Raw genomic sequence first — 16,012 nt, 5'->3', positions numbered from 1 at the left:
AAGCAAGGTTGATCTAGTTTGAATGCAAACTTTGTAAAGTCAGATTACAACCTCGAATACAACTTCTCCAATTGATTTATTTGGCTGATGGTTCAAATCAGAGAACCTTCAACAGAAACAAAATCAAACACAAAAAATGAAAAATAACCATATCCTCATTAGCAAATTGTGTTTTATTGTGAGAGTAATAAGGGAGCGAACAATGCTTTGGAAAATAAAGAAAAATAGAAAGTATGATAGAAGAAGAGAGAGAGAGTTAGAGGAATGAAAAACCCCATACCTGTAAAGAAGACAATGACTATTAATGGTGAATCAAAGTCGTGTGGCAAGATAGGTTACCATGAATTTTTTGATGATGGATAGATAGAGGAGCACAAAACTTATAAATAAGAATATCCAAAGTTGTTTGGAGAGAGAAAGAAAGAGAGAAGTTACCAAGGATACTTCGATGGAGGCTACAACATATTCTTTAATTAGGGTTATTTAAAATTAAAAAGGAAAGAGAATGTGAAGACATATGGTACTTGTTTGGTAGAATATAAGGTTTTTTTTTTTAGAACAAATATAAGTTTACCAAATAAAGACAAACTATCTCAGCCCCTATTCTCTACCATTGATTATTTACCAAATCTAATAAAAAAAAATCAGATCTTGGGCAAGGGGAGAGTTAAGGAAAGAGAAGATTTTCTCTCCAAAATAAAAACTGAAGATAAACAATAAAAATTAGAAAAATCTAGATAAAAAATAAAAATGATACCAATAATTTGGGAGAAATAAAAAAAAATTGAAAAAAAATATAAGAAAAGAGAAAGAGAATTTAAATAAAAATGAAGGGTAAAATAGTCAAGAGAAAGATTAACCACAAAGCATGAGTACATGCACTTATATAATAGTATGATAGTATGATGTGTGTGTGTGTGTGTGTGTGTGTGTGTGTATGTGTTTTATATTCAGTATCTATAGTCAAGCCACATTGAGTTAATAAGAATTAGTTAAGGGGCATATCCAAAATTCCTCCCCTTGATCACGTTACCAAGAGCTTATAATAAGATCATCTTATATCATTTATTAGTGATGGTAGCTTCATGGAAAATACTCATCAAACAGGATGGCCTTCAATTATAGTTTGTATATATGTTACTCTTTATTCTGATTATGTAGGGATAGGGATACTTGAAGGAATTCTTCAGGCGCAATGATAATGAGTTACTGTTGCCACAAATCTAAACTGATTGTGAAGAAATCATCAAGCTTTTCCATCTGGGACGGGAGGGCTAACAATGAGAATTGTCCTCCTTTTTGTTAGATTTATAAAATTTGGTGAAGAAGTTTATAACTTTTAATTTGGAGAAACAATGTTGAAGCAAAATCTCTGTTGCGCTTGGCTTTGTCCCTCTCCCTTTTTTTTTCTTCTTTTGAATGAAGTAGTTTTTTTTGAAAAATAAAAATCTAAGTGATTATTGATGCCAGTATGCCACATCATATCGAAAGATTGAATAAATCAAAGTCTGATTTCAAGTCCCTTGAAAATGAGCTCATTCACACTTAAATATAAACGACTAGGCCTAAGTTGGGATGGTATATAGATATGAAATCTTTCCCAAAAAAAAAAAAGCCTATTCAGAACTCCATCTACCTAAATAATGGAAGTACCTTCATAATACTAGTTCAAATCCATGAGTCATGACTCATAATTATTAAAAACAACAAGATCCAAAATAAATTGATGAGGGAAATATCTAGCTTTTAAGATTCGAGCCCATAAAGTAGAAGTGTTAGTATGTAGAAGCCATAGTAGGTTTAGTTAAGGGCCTTATTATAATATCTTATGAAATCCCAATCCACCAAAAGCCTAGAAACCAAAAACTATTATTTTTTTATTTTTTTTTATTTTTTTTTGTTTATTAAAAGCAGAACCTTTCCAAAAAAAAAAGAAGTATTTTTTTGTTTGCAAAAGGTTTTGAAATTATGGGAGAGAGATTTTATTGTAGCCTAACATTATGCAATAGTATTTTATAAATTAGCATCTTATTGATCCTCGGATTTCCTTTTTACATGTCATGAACTGTTCAATCTATTCATTATTGGGACTCCATTATCTTCTCTTTTGTTGTAATGACGACGACACTCATCCATTTTATGATTGGAAAAACCATGCCAGATGGGAAAATAAAGATAATAAAAGACGAATAATAAGTTGTTGCTAGGACTAGTTCAACAACATCTGGAGGAAGATGAGATCTCTCAAGGGCAGAGAAACAGAAGCCCCCAAAGTCCTCTATCTCTCCATTGCACATCATTGAGTTTGTAGGAACCAAGGAAGAGCATGACATGCTTCTGTACCTTTCACTATCATTATTACTATCACTCTTCTTAGATGATTGAGACCACTTTCTGTCAGCTACTTCTTGACATCCGTTGGATCCACTTACAACTTCAAAGCGTACAGGGTGTTGTAGAGAAAAATATGTAATGGTAGATAAAACGACTAAGGTTCTTTTCTCTCCATCCACTAATTTTTATATCATTTTTCAACAATTATAGAGAGATAGATGGTTCTTGCAATAATATGCCTCTTTCTCTTCTCCCCATTTTCTAATTATATGAGGCTTAATTTGATTGTTAAGAAAGGAATAGAAAAGAAAAGAAAAAATTCAAAAAGTTTTGAATTTGAGGAGAGAAATAGATATATTAATCAATCATTGCATCATAATAACATTATAATGCAATTTTTCTTTTTCTTCTTTTCTATTATTTTCTTGACAACCAAAGTAAGCCTTAGTACTTAGAATCACACCTTATTGAACTAAGACTTTTTCCTCATTAGTTTTTATCCTTTCACGTTCTTTCATCATTTTTCTTCCCCTGAGCTAGGATACTCCAAATATAGCATAGTATACCCATTTCACATAATAAGGGAGAGGGTTTTTTATAAGGCAGTATAGCTCTACATCAATGGTAGGGGCCAATGGAAGCACTAACAAGGGCAAGATTTTTGCCTCTGGAATTGTCCTTTTGCACCCCCCCAACCCACCCCACCCCACCCCACCCCACCACACCACACCACACCACACCACATTGTCTAATGTAGGGGCCATGATGCCTATCAGGCCTTTTCCCCTCTAATAATAATTTTAAAATGAAGATTTTATTGCTAGGTAGCATAATTATCTATGGAGAATCCACATCAACAAATAGTTTATCATTAGTCAAAGTCATGTTCCAATGGCAATTCCAAACCTATTGCCACTTCACCATCCTTGTGATACTAGTTGTCCCAATAAAACAAGATTTTCCATTTATATTTGGTGGGTTTTTAGGGAATCCAAAATAAATGCTTTTTTGATGGTAATGTTCCAATAGGACAATAATTCTGATATTAGTTAGTTTCAAGTAGGGTGCACATGGGCCGAGTTTTTGAAAACCATAACCTAATCCAACCCTGCATCCCATTAATTGAGCATAGGCCTGGAAAAAAATCAATCCTAACTTGCACTTAGAGCAGGTTGGGTTAGACGTAATTAGCCCTAACTAGGGGAGTAGAGGTTATTGGCCGGCCAAAAAAAAAAAAAAGGAGTTTTCAGCTGACCAAGCCACAAGCCGCAATGCAATAGGATGGGGTCAATAGGTTAACATCAGTACTTGAGGATTAAAAAATGAATTTTAATCCTAATAAAACCTGCTTTAATCCTATATGGCAGGCTACATATTATATATAATAATATGTATAAAATAAGCAATATTAAACATATTATCTAATTTATAATTAAAGTCAAGATTGGGTCGGGCTGGGTGGGCCTAGGCCTCAACCTGGGCCAACCCAACCCTGATCCAGGGTTTATTTTTTTCAACCCTAACTGCCCTTAGGGTTAAAAATCAAGACCTATTTGAGTTCAGGCGGATCAAGGCCGGTTCAGGCCTTCAAGGCCAAATATGCACCCTAGTTCCAAAGTTGATTTTTCTTGTCAAAAATATTTCTGACCAGTTCTTTAGAATCATCAATAATTCTAATAAATGTAATTTTCTTATGTGAGCTTCAAAATATTCCTAACCACTACTCTCCAGTCTCCACTGAAGATATAGATATTTCAAACCAGTTATTTATATTTTGTCACTCTTAATGGTAATAGAAAGCTTAGTTATGAATGTGACCCCAACAAAAACCTTTAACTTCGTTTAAAACTTGAAGAACTAATCAATCACCTAGCTAGGTTGGGTCCCACCAGGAAAAGAAGAAATAAAAGGTCCAATGCTTGACCAAGAAACTTATAGCTATTACAACTTAATCTAAATCATAGAAGTCAAGTATAATTAAATCTTAAAATAATTCAAAGTTGTAAACAAAACATGCAACAAATTAATAATTAAATTAAATGTTAATTAAACCGCAACTTTAAGTAAAGGGTCAAAACATAGAAGAAAAATAATAAATATATCTGTGGTTTATATACATGAGAAAAAGAGAATCAAATGTGAGAAATAATTTATAAATAAATCCAATAATTAGATTATTAATAATAATAATATATTATAAACTAAAAATTGAAAATTAAAATATAAAATCATGTATAAATAAAACAAGGGAAAAAGTTGGATATGCCATTGATATCAAGTATGCTAGTACTCATTGTGTTTATTCTCACTTCTCTTTTTTTGAAATGACCCTCATATCCTTCATGATTGATACTCCATTATATGATCCTATTGGTGTTATCCGCTAACATACTTGATATCAGAGACATATATATCCCTTTCCCAACAAACAAATAATAAAAGACATGTATGATAGAAAACTTCAAAGCCAAAAAAACCAACCAAACAATGCAATAAATAGAAATTAAAAGGTTTGAATGATGGAAAAAAAGACAAAATGAAGGAATTATCAACTTAAAAGAGATGCCTATGTTGGAGTCACGTGGGATCCAACACCATGAGAAGACAAGTTTTGTTTTATGTAACATATAAAACCAGGCAAAATGGTCGCGGTACGTGCAGAAAAATAGGAATGCAGAACGTTCGGAGCTTGGTGAATGTTCACGTAAGTGATATGATTGACACGTGTTAAATATGTTAATCCTGCTAACAGAGTTGTAAACGGTTACAACTCTGTTTAATATTATTAATATTTAAATAAATAAATAATAAAAATCCCAATATAAGTGGACTCCTCCTTTCATTCTGCTTAAAACTCTCGACCCTCTCTTTCTCTCTCTCCTTGCTTCTTCTTTAAGGTTATTCCTTCTTTCTTCTTCCTTTTTCACCGCTCTCCAATCTAATTGAAGTTTTGTTTATCAATCTCTCATATGTTCAGTGCCTGAAAATAGTTATGTTGATTTTTTTCTTATCTCATCCTATTTTGAGAGAGAGAGAGAAAGAGATGAAGATGATGGCGGTTGTAGAAAGAAGGAACAACGTTGAAGAAAAAGCAAGAAGAGAGAGAGAGAGAGAGAGAGAGAGAGAGAGAGAGAGAGAGAGAGAGAGAGAGAGAGAGAGAGAGAGAGAGAGAGAGAGAGAGAGAGAGAGAGAGAGAGAGAATTGAGATTTCCCAACAAAATCGAAGGAGGAGTCCGCTATTGGATTTTTATTATTTATTTATATAAAAAAATATTACACAAATTAAGTAACCACATCCGTCATCTCTCCACCCTAAAAACTAGGAATCAGTTACAATATAAAAAACTAATAGATGGTTTAGATTAATCTAAACTTAAATGAACGGCTAATATTAAAAGAAAGTGAAAATAAGATTACAATACGTACGTCCTGCTACCACTCGCCCATAAAACCAACTACCTTGAAAGGAAAAAAAAAAAAAAAAGAAAGAAAAGGAACTAGAGAAAAAAGAACGTTGTAAACCTCATTTGATCTTACTCGGTTGTTTTTATCGTCGACTCACACACAAGCATACCTAGAGAAAATTTAAATAAAAAAATAGTAAAAACATAGATAATTCCTTAAAAGGTTTTCTTACATTGTAGGTGAAGGAAAAGTACATATATAAATGCTTTTCGCTTATATATAGTATGAAATCGGTAATACCTTGGCTGTTCCTTGATACCTTCTGCACATTATCTGAACTTCTCGGTCTAGAGAAGGGTGGAGGAAACTTATCTACTAGTTTCTTTACAAGCTAAGAAACATTTGCAGAGAAGATGAAAGGAAGAATCATTAGTATAAGGCAAACATTGAAATTGGATAGATGAATGAAAGAATAATGATAACGATGATAGTGATAATAATATTATACGGGAGAGGGATTACATGCTTTAAGTGTGGGAAAAAATCTACATGCCACACCAATGGCTAGGCATGTCTCAAAATATGTATCATTCACATGAGGCCCACATATATAGAGTGGGAGAGAAAAAAGAATGAAAAATCTATATAAGTGGGAAATTGTGCTTTGGAAAAATGGGGAAGCTTTTCCCTAATAATGTATATAAACTTTGATTGCTCCAACAAACAATGACATAACTGATAGTAACCCTTTTCATTACCTTCTTTAGTTTAGGCGTCAATGCAAAGAAAATTTACCTGGTGGCAATTTTTGATGGAGCAAAATGAAAGATACACATGGTGGAAGTACATGTTGTAGAAACGCAACCCTAAAACGATGCAAAAGATAATGGAAAAAATAAGAACAAGCAATGCACACAGATTTACAAGGTTTTTGCAAGATTTTCTACGTCCCCGATGAGATGAGATTCTGCTTCACTATCAATGGAAAATAGGGTTACAATTCTCATCCCTCACACCTCTTAGTATTGCTTATATTACAGAGAAAGAGACCCTCGCTACAAATATATAGCGGGACTGCCGTCCTTCCTGTCGAGGCACTGCACCAATACTCCCTGGATTAAATTGTGACGGAATACAAGACATCGTACACCAACACATGCGTTATATGTGCATGAAAATCAAGCATTAAAACTAGAAGAATTTAGTTTATGGATGCCATGACACTTTAAAGAAAAAGAGAAAAATAAGTGGTGCTCGTGTCTAAGAATAGAGAGTGATGAAATGATTGCCCCACCCCTATTGATGCTCTTATGTGCATCCTCATTTACCCCCAAATTGGTGTAGATGCCACACATTTCTTCCTAAAAATAATAAACAATATCTATGTGAAATGGAGATGGATTGGGAAGCACCATAGGTTTAGAGAACCTTTTCCCTTGAGTTTATAATAGGGGAAAGTTTTCCTTCACCCATGAAGGATTCACCCACAAAACTAAGGTCATCATTACTCTCTTTATATGTTGAAGGTATCAAATGCCCTTCATTGAGCAGACGATGGTCATTAAAGGACACACACATACAAATAAATAAATAAATAAATAATAATAATAATAATAAATAAATAAATAAATAAATAAATAAATAACAATGACAATAAAAATAAAAATAAAATCAAATAAAGGAATTACTCTCCCACCGGCTTAAAGGAAAACTTGGTCCAAATATAGTGTGCGACTTTTTTTTTTTTTTTTTGAAGGATATAAAAGTAGATAGAAAATCCAATTCACATGTTACACTTCTCAAGTAACTCTTTCCTATAGTATAGGAGTTAGAAGAAGGAAGGCAATGTGAAGAAGGGTATTGGAATAAGGGATGAAATAAATAATTTTGTTTACATATCATAGGTTCTCCTTTTCTTCAAGAACATTATAATTATGGTAGAAAGAAATTTTAGGGAAGTAGTTCTCTATTTGAGAGCACGGCCTACACTTTCACTTCTTGCGTCTTTATCTCTTCTCCTCCAAACAAGGGATAGAGAAGTCATTTCATAGGAGAAAGATAGAGATAGAATCATGGGAGCACTGTGTAGTCCACGCTTTCGAAAAAAGTTCCTTTTTCTAAAATTTTTTAATTATATGCAAGGGATTTTTTTTTTGGGTGAATAAAAAATATATTAAAATGAAATATATATATATATATATATATATATGAAATTTTAAGTTACTTAAGTTCTTAAAATATTTTCAATTATATGAGATTATTGATAAGAGTGGGGACCTATCGAAGAGTGCAGTGTAGGGATAAGCAAATTTTTTTTAGACTTTACTACTGCGCTTGACCTTTCCATTGCTAACACCTTCTTCGCCAAAAGAGAAAAGCACCTGATTACCTACAAGAGTCGATATCATGCCAACCAAATTGACATCATCCTTACTAGAAGCTTGACAGAGTGCAATGTAAGAATTGTAAGGTAGACCTGGAAAGAGCTTAACAATACAACATAGATTACTTATCTTGGATATGTGCCTCATTTTATCGAAACATTAGTCTAGTAGAGATGTTTTCCTAAAGGTAAGGTGGTAGAGATTGAAAGGTGATTTAGCTGGGTCTTTTACAGATGAAGTGACAAAATATGGGAAGTAGGAGTTTGAAGGAGACACCAACATGATGTGAACAGATATGACAAATTGTATTAAGAAAGCTGCTAAAGAGGTACTAAGGATGGCTAAGGGTACTTGGCAGGCCCTTAGGTGACTTGGTGGTGGGATGAAAAAGTACAGGCAGGCATCAAGACTAAGAAGGATAATCTTAAGATTTGGCAAAGGTCTGTGGAGATGGAAGAAAAAGAGATATAAGGCTACCAAAAATGCGGCTAAGAAGATTGTGGGAAAAGCTTGAGCAAAGAAATATGATGACTTGTACAATAATTTGGATACCAAGGAAGGGAAAAATACTATCTACAAGATTGACAAAATTTATGGAAAAAAAGAGTAGAGATCTCGATCATGTTCGGTGTATTAAAAGTGATGACTATAAAGTGCTTGTTAAGGATGAAAATTTTAACAGGAGATGGAGTGAGTATTTTTTCGAATTACAGAATGGGGATAGCTCTAATAAGAGAACCCAAGGGGGTAGTGCAGTTGGTAAGCAACGAACTTGGTACGAGCAGTAAACTTGGACGTCCTAAGTTTGACTCACACTAGACACACCTTGGGCCACTCACATGGGGGTGTTTAGTGTTCTTCATTGCTTTCAGTGAAAGTTGAAAGGTTCTCATTCAACCCCAGTATGACCCAGTCCATGTGGTTGTGGGGTCAGTATGGGCCCACGGTACTAGTCAAGCTGAAGGCTTGGATACCTGGCGATAGCAAAAAAAAAAAAAAAAAAAAAAGCTCTAATAAAAGTGGTGTGAGTAATTAAAATGACCACAGACTTCATAGATATATACAAAGATAAGAGTATATATCTAAGGTTAAAGAATCCCTAAGAAAGATGAAAGCAGGAAAGACACCAAGCCAAGATGAGGTCACAATAGAAGTGTCACACCCCGTTCACACAGAATCGGATCGGTGATCGAGTTAACTCCTGTTAACCCAAACCTGCCAGGATCATCAGACTGCCCCTTCAGCAAAAGTCATACCTGTATATACCTGTAAAAACCCCAATACTCTTGATATCCAATTTGTATTACATAATATATTTACATGTGAACCCATAGACGGCGTGATATATACAAAAGAATTACAATTTAAACATCCAGAGCATGGAAGGGGTAACATCACAAAATAATCAAAAGGAATCCCGGATTGGTATTCAATGTTGCTGTCCCGCAACACAACTCTCTCACGGGCACTCGGCCCTGTACTCAAGATCTTCAGGGACCCACCAATCCTGAGCCCGCCTGTCTTGGTTGGGCTGCTGGCTCGACCAGCAAGCAAGACCAGTTGGAACCTGGCCTGTCGCTCCTGGCCCGCCGATCCTTATAGGGTCACTGAGTTGAGCGATGGGCAAGGACCAATAGGTAGCTCACCCATCGGTTGACCTACTAATCCGACTCTTCGGGTTTCGATTAGGCCTAAATTTATCAGACAACCTTCTATGGTGATTCTAAACGTGTTGAGATCATCGTACTCCATTGATTGTGAACCTAAAATGGAGTTATACTAAATTCAACATCTTTTATGATAGGTTATACTAGAAACTCATGTCATTGCACGTAGGGGTGTCAATTCGTGGCCCGAACCGGCTAAATCGATCGGGACCGACCGTTTATAGATCGGCCCGGCCCGAACCGTTTATTAAACGTGTCGGGCTTGAGCCCGGCCCGTTTATAAATGGTCTCGATTTTGCTACTTGAACCGTCGGGCACCCGATCGAGACCGACCAAATAAAGCCCGACCGAGACCGGCCTATTGTGCACCGACTTGGCCCGACCCTTTAATGATTGTAGAATACATATTTTACCCCCCAAATTAAAGAATAAAAACTAAAAAGTAAAGACATGTTCCCGAGTTGGTATTCAATGTTGCTGTCCAGCAACACAACTCTCTCACGGACACTCGGCCCTGTGCTCAAGATCTTTAGGGACCCACCAATCTTGAGCCCGCCTGTCCTGGTTGGGTTGCTGGCTCCACCAGCAAGTAAGATCGGTTGGCACCTGGCCCGTTGCTCCTGGCCTGCCGATCCTTATAGGGCCATTGAGTCGAGCGACGTGCAAGGACCGATGGCTAGCTCGCCCATCAGTTGACCTACCGAATATAAAGTGTACCATGCCCTCAATAACTAAGCCCGATTAGTTAAATGGGCGGACACGGTGTAGCCTTTGAAAGTCTTCAAGTCCGATTAAGCCCGACTGAAACCGAACCGACCCGACCGGTTGACACCCCTAATTGCACGCCGAATCTTCCTTGTGCCAGGGTGATCATTGTATACAACTAGGTAAGTGGAAAGAGGACATTGACATTATTTTTTAGAGTGTTTTTACATCATTCCATTATAGTTGTAGATTAGCCATGTCATCACTTTATTACTGTTGTGTAGACTAGTCATCTATGAATGCCATCTGCATACATTGCCTTGTGCATCATGAAATTCATTTATGATTGTTATGTTCAAATCCTTAATTGTTAAATGCTTATTCTTGTTATGGGTTATAAGATGGATGATTTTAAATTATTGAATGTGATGCATTGCTAGACTAGATGCCGTAGTCGGCTTGGAAACGAATGCATTGGTGGCTAGTAGAATAGGACAGGGTGGTACTATGCAGTCATACTATCTCATATAGGAGCATGCGGATAGGAATGACATGTCCTTGTGCTACGACCCTTCCTAGCAAGGGTTTAGGTGTTGGGTATATCAAGCCTGAGGTTGTATACCAATGGTGACAATTTAAAGTACTCCCGGTAGATCACTAGGACGGTCAGCAACTTTAGTGATATAACAAGAGGGCCAATCATACTGCTTTTAATTTAATGCAGGGTAAGGCCCAATTTACTTTTTGGGTACCCACGTTTGGCCTTCTCCGACAACCCTATGTGAGTATCGCAGGATGGAGTTCGTGACTCGTACTCAGGGCATACGCACACTGTGGTTGTGAGTAGCACATCACCTATGACTTAGATGTGATGCTTAGGTGATCTAGGTTAAAAAAAATAGACTTGCATACATATAGGTGCATTTGTATTGCGAATGATTGATTGATCTTTCTTTTCACATACTAGGCTAGTGAGCTCATCCCATGTGCATACCATTTTTAAATGATCTTGCAGGTTATTCGGTTGAAGAGCTAGAGTTGGGACCCATTGTGGAGTTTTTAGTTGAAGACTGGTGGGTCTTTGAAGATCTTGGGCACGAGACCGAGTGCCCATGCGAGAGTTGTGTTGCGGGACAGCAACATTGATACCTACTCAGAATTCTTTTTAATTATTTTGTGATATTACCTCTTTTGTGCTCTAGATGTCTAAATTATAATTTTTGTGTATATATCACACCTACGGGCCTATATGTAAATGTATTATGTAATACAATTTGGGTATCAAGAGTATTGGGGTATTCACATGTATATGCTTGTAAGACTTCTGCTGCAATACATAAATTACACCTTTAGTTGTGAGTATGCTGTGTAGTGGCTACTGCATCAGATGATCCTGGTAGGTTTTGGGTTAACAAGTGTTAGCCCGATCACCAGTCCAATTATGTGTGAACGGGGTGTGACAACGGTGGTATCAGAGCATGATGCTCTACTCACTCACAGCATATATAATAGATCCCTTAGAATCTTATGATAGGACCCTGGGGTTGGATAAACATAAAAACTTTAAAGAACTAAAACTTGTAATAAGATGAAAAGTCTAAATTCTTGCATTTCATTTCATATATGAGAGTAGAACTTAAATAGATTAACAAAAGATCAATTGGTCGATTTCATAAACCATCGAAATTCTTAAATTAATAAAAAAAATTTGGCAGCATAACAACACTATATTGAATTTTTTATTTTTTTTAGAAAGAAGTCACCTAACAAAGCAATTATACAAATATAACAAACAAAAAGAGGGGTGACAGATACTATCACCACCAAACTACAATAGGATAATTAAACAAGTAAAACTTATCCAAAAAATTATAAACATCCACATAAAATACTACCAAGTTCTAAACCATAGGAATGTATCAGAATATACAACCACTAAGGTATCAAGATAATCACCATCAGATAGAAAAGATAGTAAAGAAGAAAAGTAGAGGGAGGATCTACCACTTCTTCAATTGTCGTTGGGCGCGGTGGATGTATTTCCCCTTTTAGGCCGCGAATTGCAATGAAAGTGGTAGTTATAAAAGTCTAGCCAATCGTTTGTCAAGGTGACCTCCCTATGCACTCGACGAAAATCGACGGTGATACCCTTGGAAAACTTGTCCAAGTCCTGTGTTAGAGTCTAGAAATCAGCCTCCATTCTCCCCAATCTATGTTGTATCGCTAACTCCCGGACGACACTCTCCTCCATGTGTTTTAAAATCCTGTCTTGCCCGTCTTTCACGGCACTCAGACTATCCATCAATCTCTGAAAATCAAAATCCCCATCTGAAGGTGGTGGAGCTCTAAAGTGCAGATCTGCAGCTCGAGACTCTAAGGGCTCCTCCTCAAGGATATCCTCCTCATCAATCACTTCCTCGTCGGGATCAGGAAAGTAGTCCTCATCCTCCTCTCCCTCCATGCCCTCCGCATCGTGGCCCCTGCCTCCTGTGGTGCACCCATTGGAACTGGCAACCCCATCCTTCTCAAGTTTTCTCTGGTGAATCTGTCCCCTGGGTACTTCCCTTCCTCGCCCAACATGTCCACCTAGAAATCCTCAAACACCTTGGTAAGTGGCCTACCATAGGGGAAATCGGAGTCATTGGGGTGAGTCGTATGGTACTCCATTGTTTTCATCATGACGTAGGGGAGGCAGAGTCGGGAAGCACCCCCTTCCAAGGCCACATAGATGCAGTAGGCAATGTAGGATGTCATAAAGCTCACCTGGTTCCTGTGACCCGCTCTGGGGAGCAAGTTGAACTAGGCAAGGCGTATAAACATTCTGGCATCGGCGGTATAAGTTGTCTTAGACGATGGATGCTCCTTCCTACCACTGATAGTCATATAGATGCTCTTCTGCATCTCTGGGCTCAAGTCCGAGCCCACAGCCTTGATCCTTGGGGGATTGTAAAAATAGGCACCCTCAGAGGATATCCCTAGAATTCCAACTAGTAGGTCCACAGCCAAGACAATGTTTACCCCCTTCACCAGGATGGTGAGGGAGTACTCCCCATTCTCATAGGAGACTTCCAAATTACAATAAAAGTATTGGACGAGGTCCTCGTAGCATAGACTGTCGGGGTGGAGCATAGGTTGCCAACCTAGGGCTGTGAATTTCTCCATCAACTGAAAAACTGCAAAATCCTCTATCACCACTGTCTTCTCCATCATAACCAATTTCTTGGAGAAGACCAGCCATGCCACAGCCGCTTCGAGGTTATGGAACAACCCCTCGTCAAAGTCCGTGGGATCGACAGAAGGCTCCTTTACGGGTCGGACCCACGATGAAGAGGAACCTGGGACTGCATTTCTTCCCCTGGATGTGGTGGTTTTTCTTCTTTTGGAGGAAGAAGCTGCCTCTTTACCCTTCCTTGAAGACATCCTGAAAATACCAAGGATGATGTATAAGTGTAATGAACAAAGGAGTATGAAGAGAAGGTGATAAGCAATATCATAAAAAGGGGGGGGGGGGTTGAGATGAACCCTAAGAAAGGTGACATAAATGATAAAACTTCAAAATGTGTTTGCCAATGTCAAAATTCAATGATGCTAAGTGGTGAAATTTAAATGAAGCAAAGAGGTAAATATATATATATATATATATATGTAATAATAAATGAGTCAATGATGCTCATCAATTAAATGGAGATGAAAGGAAGTGAGGGTAACGATATTTTCTCAAGGCCTAAATGCAATAAATAGACAACAAAGAGCACAATGGTGTCAAATAGTTTCATTAATACTGAAGAAAAATGGATAGAAATCCCAAAAACAGCATTTGGGGAAAAATAGAGGATTTTATATGAGAAAAGTTGAGTCAATCATAGTGGAAAATTGATGTATTCTTGCAAAAGAATTATTCTAAGACAAGTGTATTACAAATTGATAGAGGTGGGCATAGTTGTAACCATCGTTCATAAGGAAAGGAAAGGAAATGAGGAAAACTCCCAAATTTTTAAAGGATTTTGACCATAAAGGGGGTAAATTCATAGTAAATGAAGGGAATCCCAAGCACACATGAATGGAAATGATTTCTCTACTAATGTGTGTGTGCATTGAGAGTGAAGAATATCATATGAACCATCAATTTGCAAGAAATAAATGAAATGAGAAGAAAACCCTAAAATAGAAAAATTAGGGCAAAAAGTTAAGATTTTCTCTCCATAATCGGTCAAGCAAGACCAATAAAAAATGGAAGTCACAAATGAACCACCACATTGTTAGGAAACAAACATTCCATGGAAGAAATGAAGTATATGATGAGATTCTAAGTTTCTAAAAGGAAAGAACACTGAAAAACATGATTCTCAGAGAGAAAATGGAGAAAAGGAACTTACTTAAGAACTTGAGGAGATGAAGAAGAGTTGAACACCGATTTCGTGGGTGAGAATGTGAGTTGACATGTTGGATAGGTCCCCAAATCGCCCTTGCTCTGAGTTGGAAAGAAGAAATGAGAAAAATAATAAAATAAGGTTTGAAACCCCTTTTTAAGTGGCTCGGACGTGACCGACGAGCCCCAGCCTGACCTTGCCCGTCGAATTATCCAGTCGGTTTGGGTATTAAGGCCCAGAATAGCCTAAGTCTAGAATTTTACGTATTTCATTCCTAATGGGCCCCAATTGGATGCCAATAGGGGTGTTTTGCTGCTTAGTTAAACATCGTTGTGAGACCGAACTATGTATTAGTAATTAAGTGTGGGCATGTTGGTCATGTGGTGTGGTGCATCAATGTAACCTGTGATATAAAATGCAATTGGTTGTGAATGTATATCTAAATGTTGTGGCATTCGATCAATGCTTACATTTTAGAATAATCTAGGTACAGAACACCATGGTACGCACCAGATCCCGTGGTAATGCTTGAGGTACCACCCGGGGTTCCCGACCCATTGGTCAACCACCTAATCCTCGTGGACCTTAACCCATGGGGCAATCCTCACATCCACCACCACAAGTGGACCATAGATCAAGGGAAGTCTAGGGTAACCCACCTGAGAATGAGCTTCCAGGTCCCCCACAGATCATCACTCTAGGTGATGTTGTAAGATTTATACAACGGTCGCAAGAGGCCTTTCAGCAGTAGTTGCTTCAACAGTAACAAACTTTCATACCTGGTATGCAACAATACTTAAACCCTACTCTATAGGGTCAGCCTCCTAGAGGGGTTATTCCACAGGATCCTCCTATGGGGTCAGGTGTTGGAGTACAATTCGGAGGAATACTGCCCGAGGTTTCACCTCAAGATCAGCCGGGAGGTACCCCTCCGGTTCCACCATTTGGAACTCCTCCATTCATGATGCATCCACCCTATCCCTACTATTCAACTTATCCACCTTATCACCCACCATCCACCACTATGACAAAGGTGGTGGAGTCTTTTAAGAAGTACATGCCACCCATCTTCACCAAGGTGGATAATGACCTATTGGAGCTGGATCGATGGATCCAAGAGTTAGAGAAAGTATTTGATATTGTAGAG

This window comes from Macadamia integrifolia, unplaced genomic scaffold, assembly GCF_013358625.1.
Source record: "Macadamia integrifolia cultivar HAES 741 unplaced genomic scaffold, SCU_Mint_v3 scaffold_94A, whole genome shotgun sequence".
NCBI classification, from domain to species: domain Eukaryota; kingdom Viridiplantae; phylum Streptophyta; class Magnoliopsida; order Proteales; family Proteaceae; genus Macadamia; species Macadamia integrifolia.
Note: the sequence above shows the minus strand (reverse complement) of the source record.